The sequence below is a fragment of the Mesoplodon densirostris genome, chromosome 12 (genome assembly GCF_025265405.1).
Source record: "Mesoplodon densirostris isolate mMesDen1 chromosome 12, mMesDen1 primary haplotype, whole genome shotgun sequence".
Taxonomy (NCBI): Eukaryota; Metazoa; Chordata; class Mammalia; order Artiodactyla; family Ziphiidae; genus Mesoplodon; species Mesoplodon densirostris.
The window spans coordinates 54,831,291-54,843,114 of record NC_082672.1 but is presented as its reverse complement, the minus strand read 5'-3'; positions in this window follow the sequence as shown (position 1 = coordinate 54,843,114).

Sequence of the window (11,824 nt, the reverse complement as noted above, 5' to 3'; positions counted from 1 at the left end):
TACCAAAAATGAATCCTTGATGAATTCCTTGTTCATTTTAAGTTTACAGTTGTAATTATTGTTAATGTTATTCCAATAAGGAAACTTATTTTCATAAGTTTTAGTTTCAGTTTTCAAGACAAGTAACTAGTTTAAACTTTTTTCACTATGTACAGAATGAACATTCCAGGAACAGGGGAGGAAATAGCAAAGTCATGGAGGAGGGACTTCCCTGGTGGCACAGTGGTTGAGAATATGCCTGCCAATGCAGGGGACACGGGTTTGATCCCTGGTCCGGGAAGATCCCACACAGTGCAGAGCAGCTAAGCCCGTGTGCCACAACTACTAAGCCTGTGCTCTAGAGACCGCAAGCCACAACTGCTGAGACTGCACGTCACAACTACTGAAGCCCACGCGCTCTAGGGCCCAAGTGCCTCAACTACTGATGCTCACACGCCTAGAACCTGTGCTCCGCAACAAGATAAGCCACTGCAATGAGAAGCCCGTGCGCTACAATGAAGAGTAGCCCCCACTCACCGCAACCAAGGAAAGCCTACGCGCAGCAACAAAGACCCAACAAAACCAAAAATAAATAAAAATAAATATTTAAAAAAATTTACAAAAAAAAAAGTCATGGAGGAACTGAAGTCTTCCCCACCCTAAAGCTATTTTTACTATACTGTGTTTCTGAGCATGGTTGTATGCCATGACAGGTGTACTCCAGGACCTGACTCTCCCTGTCATAAGGGGATAGATGAGACTGACTAGATGTGTAAAGAGTGAACTGTGATAGAAAGATCAACAGTATAAGGGAGAAAATCTGGTCCTAGGCTCTTTTCAAGACTTGTCATTTTTGTGACTTTGAGGAATGAGGATGTTTGGAACCTCTCAGAAAATCTCTGCTTCCTCTATAAAATGAGAATATTATTCATACTTATCTTCATACATTTGTTAACTTCAAGAAAATTCACCTTAGGACTTCCCTGGTGGCACAGTGATTGAGAATCCACCTGCCAATGCAGGGGACATGGGTTCAATCCCATGGGTCCAGGAAGATCCCACATGCCGTGGAGCAATTAAGCCCATGTGCCACAACTACTGAGCCTGCACTCTAGAGCCCACAAGCCACAACTACTGAGCCCATGTGCCACAACTACTGAAGCCCACATGCCTAGAGCCTATGCTCTGCAACAAGAGAAGCCACCACAATGAGAAGCCCGCACACTGCAACAAAGAGCAGCCCCCGCTCGCCACAACTAGAGAAAAGCCCGTGCGCAGCAACAAAGACCCCATGCAGCCAAAAATAAATAACTAAATTTATCTAGAAAAAAAGAAAACTCACCTTAAAATTCAGATGAATAGCTTGTAAGACTCAGTATTAAATTAAAGATGCCATTTAATGCTACCCCAGTAAAGACACCAACAGGAATATTTGGAATGAAACAAGCTAATCCTAAAGTAAATAAAAAATAAACTCACAAAATAGTCAAGAATATTCTGAGAAAGGACAGTAATGAGAAGGTAAGCCCAACAAGAGAGAAAAAGATACTATAAAGCTATAATAATTAAAGCAGTATGGTATCACGCCTGAAAGTACAGAACAATAGAGCAGAACAGAGAGTTCTGAAGTGGACTCAAATACATACAGGCATTTAAGATATGATAAAAGTGTCCTTCTAAATCAGTAGGTAAAAGATGAATTGTCCAATAAATGTTGTCAGAACAACTGAGTAGCCACCTGGGGAGAAATATATTTCTACTTTTTACCTTTCACAAAAATAAATTAAGGATGGATAGAAGATTTCAACATACAAAATGAGACCATTATAATTGCTAAAAGAAAACATGGGAGAAATTTTTACTATGAAGAACTGACTGCATATAATCTTTCATTGTTCATCAAACACTGAATTCAGTTAAGTCTGAAGTTCAATGGGAGAAAGCATGATTCAGTACGAATGCACAGCAAGTATTTGGAGTTAGAAGACCTGGGTTCAGTTTCCAGCTCCATATCTTAAAAGCTGACTGATCTGGAAAAAGGCACTTACATTTTGAACCTCGGTTTTCTCAACTATCAGGAGGGACAAATACTGTAGGGGTTTCTTGTGAGTTTCCAATTGGGTAACGATAAAACTGAAAGTGACAGGTAAACAAAGTGACATAAACATGCTAGTTAATACCTAACTAATATCTAAGAATTTAGTGCCATGTAAACAAAGTAACATAAACAAGCTAGTTAATATGAAATTAATTTTTAAAAATTAAGAAACTCAGTGGCCTGAGTAGAAGACAATAATGTGGAAAGTCTCGATGAAGATCACACGACAATGAGGATTAAACAGAAAAGCCCTCTACGGCTGCAGGCAAAGGTGTTCAATGTGCCCAAGTAGAGGGCACTGTTCACATATTTGTCCAAAGAGTGGCATTGTGTGTGTGTCTGTGTGTGTGTGTGACTGTATGTCTGAGTCTATGTTTATGTGTGTATTGAGAGCAGGGGACATATATATTTTTTCCTTTCAGCTTGAACCCCACTCAAGAAGTTTTTCTTCCTCTTGGAGAAATTCAATGAATTCAACCCCTCCCTCTGCCCTGGCAGATGCTGAGCACAAAGGGACACAGCCCAGAGGCAGTTGGCCACACAGCCCAGAGCTCAATGAAAGGCAGGAAACTCTGACAAGCCATCTCCAGGTGGGCCAGAAGCATTTCATGAAGTAAATTTGAGAGTCATAATTCCATATAATTGTTAAAGATATATTGTTTAAAATCTATATTTGACTAACCTCAAATAAAAACTGAAAAAAATATCTACAAATAGTATTAAGGACCCTCATCTAAGGAAAGGATAATACACATGCAGCAAGAATGAAGAGAATGATGAGCAGAACACAGAAAAGTCCAAAAAGTGCAGAATCAGAGGAATGTGGATGTGAGCATTTTAATTCATGTCTGCAAATTCTTTGACACTCCTGTCATCACAAGGCAGGTTTCTATGTTCCCTGCCCTTGAATCTGGGTTGACCTTAGTGATGGGTCCACCAATAGTGTATGATGAGAGTGACACTACGTGACTTTCACAGTTGTGGGACCTATGAAGTCATAGAGGGCCACATGCTTAGAAGGGCCCCTCACTTGGTTTCATGCTCTGCTGCTGCAATCTTGACATTCTTGTAATTTTTGAACAAGGCACCACCTTTTCATTTTGTACAAGGCCCCACAAATTATAGAGACAGTCCTGTCTCTGACCCTGGGTCATAAAGGCACTTGTACTTGGTCTTCTCGAACATGCATGCCAGAGCCCTAAGCCACCACATGAGCATTATAAATTACCCTGAGGCCGCCATGCTGTGAGGAAACCAAACTATCCCAACCCAGGGGGACCACAAGTGCTGAGGCTACAGGAAGAGAGAGGTGCCCAGCCAGCACCCAGCTACTGTAGGTTCCTCAGTTCCAGTTCCAGCTCCAGCCACCGTCTGATGTGATCACATGAGAGACCCAGAGCCATGACTGCCCAGCTGAGCCCTCCCCCATATCCCTGATCAGAAACTGTCAGAGATGATAAAATGGCTGCTGATGTTCTGAGTCTTTACATTTAGGCCACATTTCTTTTTTTTTTTTTTTTACAAACCAACAGTTAACTGGAACACTGAAATATTCTAGACTAGATTTACTTCCTTAAACCATACCTTCTTTATCTTTTTTTATGCAACAAAGGGGAGAGGAGCAGGTAAGAAAGAGTAGACACACCTTCTCTAGACCTTTTCTCTAGCTCTTAGCCATTAAACAAGAAAGGGAGGTAGTTTAGGGGAGCAACTGGGCCTGGGACGCAGGAAACAAGGCACATCCTGACCAGTCACTGCCTGGTTGGAGCCCTGACCTGGAGCCTGGTGAGCCAGGGGTGCACAACTCCATGAGCCTAATTGACTGAGGTAATGAGAGTGAAAAGAGACCGTATCCTATTAACCTAACTAATCTCTATCAGGTTGGTGTGTCTCATGGGATCAACCATCACACTGATGAATCCTTCTGCAACTCCAAACTCTGACAGGGGTTTGCAGGGCTCAGGGATAATGGCGACCATTCACCAAGGACGCAGCATGAGCCCGACTCTCCACCTACACCAGCTCTAATTCCGCGAACAACTCCACAGAGAGGGTTTGACTGTCCCCATTCGAGGATTTAGGAGACGGAGCTTAGAGTCAAGAAGTAACTTGATAAAGCTGACGTCTATCGAGTGTTGATTACATGCAGGCTCTCTCTACTGCCACTCCATAGGCAGTATCCTACTGACCGCTCACAGCTGCGCTCTAAAGTAGGGACTAGCACCATCCCCATTTGCAACAGATGATACCTAGTTTCACAAAGGTTAGGTAACTTGCCCAGGGTCACAGAGTAGCCTTGAGAAAGCAGGGTGTCGCTGTTTTGATATCCTGCTCAGAGCCCCTCTGCTATGGTAACTGGCCCCAGGGGACAGGTCCCTCACTCCCAAGGTCCTGTAATGAGATTATTGAAATGCACAATCTTTACGGGTTGGGAGACGCATGAGGCCTATTTTATAACAGATATCATCATGAAACTTCAGTGAGTTCATCTTGTGCCCCACAAAGTCTCCCATCAATGGAATGTGCCATTCAGATTACATATAGCAAATAGTATAGTATACGATTTGGCAGTGGCCTGGGGAAAGCACTCTGGAAACACGGGCTCATCTTGCCTGTACTTGCATAAAATGTCTTTCTGTGTCTATACACAACTGTTGTTTGGCTCCACTTCTCTCAGAACAGCAAGGCAGTACTGCTTAAAACAAGCAACCAGCTGTACCACTCAGGCCAGGACCTGTCACCATTATGCGGGTGATGTGGAGCCACACAGAACCTAAGCTTTTCCTGTCCTTTTGGCTTATATTCACAAGTGTCTGATAGCTTTCAGAGCCAATTTTTCTGGCAGTTCCTAAGGTGAGCAACATCACCCCCGTCAGACACCTCTTTTCCATCTCCTAGATGGGATCTTACACCATCTGTTCCCAATCATTGCTTCTTGCTTATTGTGTAAATTGCATTTATCACTCTAAAAGGACTTGAGACATCTTCACTGTTTTCTTCTATGTGGAACTTGAAATGCATCGATTTCTGCTGCTACAGCCCTATAGCCACATGTTTACTATCTGTCAGTTCTAGTTTACTCAGAAGTCGCCTCCACAGAACTGAACAGTCTAAAACCAGCTCACAAAATAAGAGAATCAAAAGCCATATTTCATCCACATGTGGACACTTGCATCCACCCTCCCACTTCTACTCAACAAGATTCTACCAGAAAGGTCCCCAGTACCCATCCTTCAGTGGCCAGCAGAAAAGCCCTCTAAAAGCTTCCATGGCTAGAAGAGAACAAAGTTATCACTTCTTGTGATCAAATTCAGCACCTCCTGTTATTCCTGCCACCATCATGAATGTATGTGACACAGAAAAGCCATGTGAGCCTGAGTCCCAGGACTCCCATAAAGCCAGGAATAAAATGATCTCCAGGCAGGTCCTGGGGAGCCACCTCAGAGAAGTAAAGGCAGGTCTAGAGGGCAGAGGGTGGGCTTTGGAGCCACACAGATGTGGTGGTGGAAAAGTCATTTAACTTTTCTTGAGGGGTAGTTTTCTTCTCCATAAATGGTGAAGATAATACCTCACTTGCAGGGTTCATGTAAAAATTAGAAATAATGTCTGAAAAAACTTATTTTCATGCCTAACAGAATGACCTCAGTAAACAGTAGCTATTATTATTAGGAAAAGAAACTAACATAATAGCTTTCTCTAAAATAGTTTTTTCTTTTTAACAAAGTTACACATGTGCATATTTTAAATGGTCAAATGGGGAAATCAGCCTTCTTACAAAAAAACTACCCCTTACATTAGACCTAGTTTCCCCTCCACATGTAATGCCAAATTGGTTTGATCCATCGATACTCCCACGAGCCCATGGGCTCTCTGAATCTGGAAATTCTTGCCCTTCAATACTGGAATGTTTTAAAAATTATTTTTTGGTCTACCTTCTGGCTTACTTCCTCAACTTTATCTTCCCACCTTTCCACTGAATTTTCATTTCTTCTCTCATAGTTTAAATTTTTACTATCACTTATTGTTTTCTGAATGTTACTTTTTATAGCCACTATTTTTTGTCCACGGCTGCAGTATCTTCTTCCATCCCTGACTATAGTAATTTCTTCTGGTTCTATTTTCTTCTTCTATTGCTTTCCTAGTGCTTATTCCCTCCAAGATGCTTTTTTAGGTTGTTTCTATCTCTGTCTGCCTTACTGGACGCTTTCCTAAAAGGTATGAACATGGGCTTCCCTGGCGGCGCAGTGGTTGAGAGTCCGCCTACCGATGCAGGGGACATGGGTTCGTGCCCCGGTCCGGGAGGATCCCACATGCCGTGGAGTGGCTGGGCCCGTGAGCCATGGCCGCTGAGCCTGCGCATCCAGAGCCTGTGCTCCGCAACGGGAGAGGCCACAGCAGTGAGAGGCCCGCGTACCACAAAAAAAAAAAAAAAAAAAAAAGGTATGAACGTCTCTGGTTGTCTGCTTCTATTTAGAAGTGTTGTACTAACAAGTTTATTGAAGCTCTGTATGCTTGGAGGAGGTTTGGTAACTTTGTTCTTCTGTGTAGTCATCTGCCAGAGGCCCATTCACTGAATGTCAGCACATGAAGGTCTTTCTCTTGGGCTGGTCAGATTTTTTTGGATAGGACTCTTCCAAGTCTCCTGCATATAGGTAAAGCCTGACTCTCTATTCTGGGAACCAGCAGGAGAAGAAGTGAAGGGGGAATTGGAGCCACACTATCAGTATGTAAACATTCACTTAATCTCCCTATTTTTAATACAGTCCTGGATAAATAAACCTCCAGTCTTCTGCCAGGGTAGGCAACAAACAGTCACCGGTTGTGCAGAGTTGGAGAGAAGGTCCAAAGATCTGTTTCTATGTTAATTAGGAAGATACTTTATTCTTCTCTCAAAAAATAGTTCAGAAGTAGACAGATGGTCCTGGATGGGTAGGCTGTGCTTCATGAGGAGGGGAAAAAAAAAAAAAAAAATCCAGGTGCATTCTATCTGTTGCTCCACCTTCTCCTAGGAGGTCCTCTTCATTTGTATGGGCATGGTCAAGGTTAACTCATCCCATGATATCTACATTCTAGCCCACAGAAAGAGAGGAGAGAGAAACTGAAGGACAATTATCTTCTTTTCTAAAAGCCTGACCCATCACATCCCATTAGCTAAAACTGATTCATGCAGCCATCTCTCCCTGCAAAAAAAAAGCCTGAGAAATGTCATTGCTAACTGGGCAGCACGTGCTCAGCTAAAACTTGGCGATGAAGGGGTTCCGTTCCAAAAGGAAGCAAGGGAGATTGGATCTGAGGACAGCAGCTTTCTCTGCCACCGCTTACTAGACAGATTTTCAATCAGTCTCCCTGTCCTTGGCCCACCTCCACCTCTCCTTCTAGAACCTGTAACACCACTTGGGGGTTTTATTGGGGTTTTGCAGTGCTAATCAGAATGCTTTTTTAACTTTCCCAACTCTAGGCCAGGGTGACTTCCCCAATCTGCTTTAGCATTTGCAATGAATCCATCTGCTCTCCAGCGTCCGGAATTTCATGGCTGTTGTCTTCTCCTGATGTCCTTTCCCTTGAAGATGTATTCCTTGTTAAATAAAACCTTTTACTCTTATTATAGTGGAATTGGGGGAGGCAGTGATAGTTAAAAATGTGTGCTCAGGGACTTCCCGCGGTCCAGTGGTTAAGACTCCACACTTCCAATGCAGGGGGCATGGGTTCCATCCCTGGTTGGGGAACAAAGATCTCACAGACCGCGTCGTGCAGCCAAAAAAAAAAAACCACAATGTGTGCTCAATCAGCCAATTTTAAATAATTCTGATTTCACCAATTCTGATTTTTAATCAGGATGAAAGGTGACAGACATCTACTTTTGGTCCATTCATTGGTCATATTTCATATAATCATTAATTAATTCCACAAGTATCTATTAAGTGTCTGCCATATGGCAGTCATTGTGCTACACACTTGAGAGACAATGGCTTTATCAACCACATAGCCCAAGGCAAAAAGAGATAATAAGTAGATTTTTAGGAGGTAAACATGAAGTAAAAATTAAGAAACATGCAATAAAGAAAACAAACATTACAGTGGGATAGAAAATAAAGAAGTAAGAGAAGGCCTCTGAAGTGATCACATTTGAGATGAGATTTGCAGAAGAACTATAGAAGCCACCAAAGCAAGAAACAGGCACTAAATGTGTTTTGTTTTAGGAACTAAAAAGATGCTACTATGTTTTTATGGCTTCTTATCTTTACAGCGTCTTACCTGGTGACTTCTAAATAGTCCCATAAAATTTTTCTTGCTTTTTTTTCTCAGCTTACAGTTGGTGGTGGTATAATAAATAGAACATTATCCTTTGACTCAAAAGACAGGGGTTCAAATTCCAGCTCTGCCGTTTTCCAGCTGTGTGACTCAGCCAAGTTATTCAACTTCGTTGAACTTAATGTCCTCAGTTGAAAAGTGAAACATTATAAGAGGCTTAGTTCTAGCGAGAATCAAATTAGATAATTCATGTGGAAGTGCCTGGCATTTAGTAGGAACTCAGAAATTGTTTGTTGAAACAAAATCTGAACATTGAACAGGTTCTCTGCTAACATTAAACTTGGATTCTCCCCCAACACTGGCAGAAGACTCATGAATTAGTTTTCCACTCAGATAATAAGGAAAATAAATAAATACCATCAGTGCATGTTACAAACAAGTATACTAGGTAATGAAATCGGAATGACTGGGTCGGGTCCCTGGCTTCCCCCACTTAGAACTGCATCTGCTGGTGACATCCAGATCCACTTTGTGTGAGGCGCAGTGATGCACCCTGACATCTGTCTCAAGGGTAGGGATGTAACATGCCTGAACACTCCCCCCTTCCATAGCCTATTACAGAACTACAGCCGATGGACTTACCTAATGTGTTTTTAGTAATTCTGTTTTTTCAGCACCCATGAAGTCTTGGAAGGCATAAGCTCCATTAAGTTTGGATTTGGAGTACTCTTGTTTATTTTTCCATAACTTAATGCCTTGAATATCGTGAAGTGTTCCTAGTGGTATGATTTAGACTTCATTCAACAAACTTTATCCTTTGCTTCCTCGACACACAATACTGTGTTGATATAGTGGGAGGAATACAAAGATGATCTGAATATTTGTGGTCTAGAATATAATAAAATGCAGATAAGTCTAAGGTCTGTTTTCAGTGATTCAGAGGGCACTTTACGATCTTACAACATCAGAGTCATCATTATGGACATCAGTTACTCTTCTATATGATCACGTTTATAAGGAAAGGCTGAATAAGGTCTGTAAGACACAACATAGTGGCAAAAGAGTGAGTTGCTTTCTTCATGCTCCCACAGAGAGCACTCAGCTCTGCGTGGAACTTGGAGATTTGTAGTAACTCAAATACAGAGAGAATTGCCCTCCAGATTCGGATGTGTTTAACGGCCAGGTCTCCGTCCTGTCCATCTGTGCATTCTCAGTACCTAAAATCAGGTGAGGCATGTGGTGCACACTCAATAAATGTGGAGTGTTGGCTAGACGGATGGATATTTAAGGCTTTCTCTATTTGTTGCCCTAGAAACTATACAGTGGTAAATGTTGATATGAAAGACACTCTACTAGCACACTGAAGCTTGGCATTAGCATCGCATCTAGTGATGCTACCATTTTTACAGCAGTATATGTGACGGCGAGGAAAGGGTTAACGTCAGGCCTGGCTGAGGCAGGCCTGCCTGAGAATGACCTCGGTCTCCCAAGGCCCTGTTTCCTAGGAAACAGTGGAGTTAAGATAAATAGGGAACAGTTGTGTCTCCCTCTGTATTGTGTGAAACAAAAACCTGGGGTGGGAATCTGCAAGCTGGCATGCAGACCTCAGGCTTGATGAAAACCATATACCAGACTGAGGGGGGAAGGGGGCTGTGGCCTCTTTGTGACAAGATGACCCCACACACCTTGGCCCTGCACGTGGGTGAGGTGGCAAAAAAAAAAAAGCCGCTACTAGGGGAGCTGCTGCGCCTCCCCGTGAGCTGATGATGCTGCATCTCCTTGCTATGTCTCCTGCTGTCTTCCCTTCCAGAAAGCTCAGTAAGAGTAGTATTAGATTAAAGCCTGTCTGTGTGTCTCCCGAGTTTGATTTGCCAACTCGGACTCATAACGGCAGCTGATGAGCTGTCGCAGTCAGTAACCTTCATACCTGTTCCAAATGTCACTCTCAGCACAGAGAAGAGGCAGTTTAAAAGGAAGAACAAAAGAGAAGCAAAATCTTCTATACTATGTCCACAAGGATGGAAAATAAAATGTTTATATATTTGGGGTTGCCGTGAACCCCAGGCAAAACCCAGACCGGCTCCCAAGAGGTCAGCACACTTGATGATCGTGTCCCAGCAAGATCAGAAGGGAGGGGATTAAAATTAATACAAGTGGCAATGTCTGGAGTAAGCACTGCACAATTTAAACTGCATCACCAAAGAAAGGCCATCTGAGAAAGGAAGCGCAAAAGAGAAAAAGCAGGATGAGGGTAATTTGATGACTAGGAAAAGGTCAAAGGGGCATATTCGCTAAAGGTCCCTCTGGATCAGTGAAACAAGATGGAATAAAAGCATATGCATGTTCATTGAAATTAAAAACCCTTTTAGTTGTCCTCTCTGCTAAATTCTTATGGCTTGAAAATGACTTTAAATTCCTGAAAGCAACTCCTTCCCCTCTGAGTGAATGCGTAGCCACTTTAAGATGCTTTGCCTGGGAGTTTCGTATGTGCCTTCAGCCAGGAAAAGTTTTAACGGGGTCTACTATTCCCTTCAGACATATGGATTTTTTCAAGCACCAAACAAACAGAGTCCACAAGTTAACAATGCCTAAAAAGGCCACATGGGTGACATCAGACAGAGTACCACCCAAAGCACCAGGCTAAGAGCCCTTAGGACTCACGTCCACTAGGCTGACCATCTTCACTATCCTTCATTATCATTCTTTTTTTTATTGCATTGAGAGCTCACCATGAGCAAATCAAAGTGGCCCCACCATGTCTTTTACTTCATTTATTCCATGTGTTTATTTCCAAAGTGAAGAGCACTACAGGTCATTACTCTCCGTATATTTTAAAACATCTCAACAACTTGCAGTAGGTCGATTCTAAAAAATACTGATAGTTTTAGTTACATCAACGTAATACTAAAGTAGATGTCTTTGAAATCATGCATCTTCCTCCAATAAAATCCTAAATGCAATATATTTAAAGTAGTCTACATATACTAATATTATTTTAAGTAAAATTGCTTATATTGCTGTAGTCCTTCATATGTCTAAACATTTTACATAAATCAACTCATTTGATATTCTCAATAACCTGTGATATAGTAAGGCCAATATTATTATTACTATTCAGCTCTCTTGGAAAGAGAAAGTGGTTTAAAAATGTCCATAAGAACACAGCGTTTTTAAATGACTTTAAACTACATCCCAGTTAGTCTGACTTCTAGCAAAATACTCTATTACAGAACTTAATAAAAATTAATGCAAACTTTTTCAGTTCATTTCTTCAAGATTTCAGTCAGTTAAAACAATAAAAGTTGTTAAACATATCTCCTTCCCTCTGTAATAAGGTAACTAATTCGTCTGTAAGTAATTATGTAAAAATTCAAGACTTTGAAAAACATGTAGCCATTTTTGTGAAGCTACTGGGTAAGGAACTTTACCCTATTTCTTTTTTTATTTTTCAGAAGGGATTTGTTAGACAAATACCAAGTTTAAAAATTCATATAG